General features: G+C 29.3%; 1 long non-coding RNA gene across 1 annotated transcript; it reads right to left on the bottom strand.

Annotated features, from left to right (window-relative positions):
• Positions 1 to 94: 94 nt before the first annotated feature.
• Positions 95 to 1,478, bottom strand: LOC115034922. The gene is made up of 2 exons (XR_003840136.1): positions 1,094 to 1,478; positions 95 to 194 (listed from the first exon to the last, which is right to left on the bottom strand). It is a non-coding gene; the product is annotated as an uncharacterized LOC115034922 (long non-coding RNA).
• Between the last annotated feature and the right edge of the window lie 20 nt (positions 1,479 to 1,498).

The following is a 1,498-nucleotide window of genomic DNA, read 5'->3' on the forward strand; positions in this document are numbered from 1 at the left end:
GTAGACTTGTGCATTTTTGTTCTGAAAAAAAAAGTATCAGCATGAGATAAGAAATACAATGTTTAAGTTTAAGGCATATATTTTAAATAATAACTTTTATTAAAAAACCGCTTTAATTTGCTTATTTAACGACTACAAAAACATCCCTATATAGGTTATTGATACACTTTTTGGTAGACTTGTGCATTTTTGTTCTGAAAAAAAAAAGTATCAGCATGAGATAAGAAATACAATGTTTAAGTTTAAGGCATATATTTTAAATAATAACTTTTATTAAAAAACCGCTTTAATTTGCTTATTTAACTACCTAATACTGTTTTTAACCAATAAAAATGTTATATGTTTCAACATTGAAAGTTAAATATCTATGAATGAAGTTTTAAATATAAACATATATCTTGAATAGGTGCTATCATTAATTTACAAGTATTTTTATTAGCGTGGACCACAATAAGAGATATTGGTGATTGAAAGTGATAGGTACGCTGCAATGGGCACGTAGTGTATCATTGTTATAGAATATTAAACCTACATAATTATATTATTTAAAACTTAGTATGTACTTGTATTACAATTTACCCATTTTAATATTATATTATAAAATATAGTATAGGAAATTCAAAACACACATACATTTTTCTTGATAATAAATGTGCATTTATATCTAATATTAAAAAATTTGTATTTTCACTTCAGTATTAACTATGTTGAGTGTATAAACATTGTCCTACATTTATTGATTACCTATTTATTGTTTAGGTTATTTCCACCATTGTACACTAATAAGTTACCTCGTAAGTTACCTACTTTTTAGGAGTAGTGATTAGTTATTACAAAATGCATTGTACCTACCTAGTTTCAACACAAGCGACGAGACCATAAATCACAACTATTTATAATTGATTAATTTGTTTTAATTAACATGTAGATAGTTACTTGCTTATATAATTTAATTTTAGTTTAAATCCACAGTAGCTCAAATCCTAAATAATAAACAGCGTCGAGGGATGTTTTCGATTTTATTTGTCTGAGAGAGCGCGGAGAGCGAGTGACCACGCCGTGTGTATATGAAAATACTATTAACTATACATACCTGTACAAATTGCTTTTCCGTCAGACTTATAATCGACGATGTTTCAGTATTAGTAGTGATTGCAGTCTTATCCGGCGCACCAATTAAACTAGGTATTCCGTTTGGTAGCGTTCGGTCATAATCGTCAGTCGTGTTTACGACAGTTTAAGAAACGTTTGTCGGAAAACTACCAGAGAGTTCATTACAATATTACAATATACTCGACAATATACATTACAATATAGCCACTCGAAACTCGAAATATATGAAACGCAACGTAATCACATACGAGGCCGAACCGTGCTACCGAGCGAGGTGCAAACGGCGAAGAAAAACGTAAAAAAATATAGTGTTATTCGAGATTGTTATACGTTTTCTATTATTTATTTCGTGTCTAGAAGAACATGCGCGAAAAACCATAATTAT

This window comes from Acyrthosiphon pisum, unplaced genomic scaffold, assembly GCF_005508785.2.
Source record: "Acyrthosiphon pisum isolate AL4f unplaced genomic scaffold, pea_aphid_22Mar2018_4r6ur Scaffold_21539;HRSCAF=24201, whole genome shotgun sequence".
NCBI classification, from domain to species: domain Eukaryota; kingdom Metazoa; phylum Arthropoda; class Insecta; order Hemiptera; family Aphididae; genus Acyrthosiphon; species Acyrthosiphon pisum.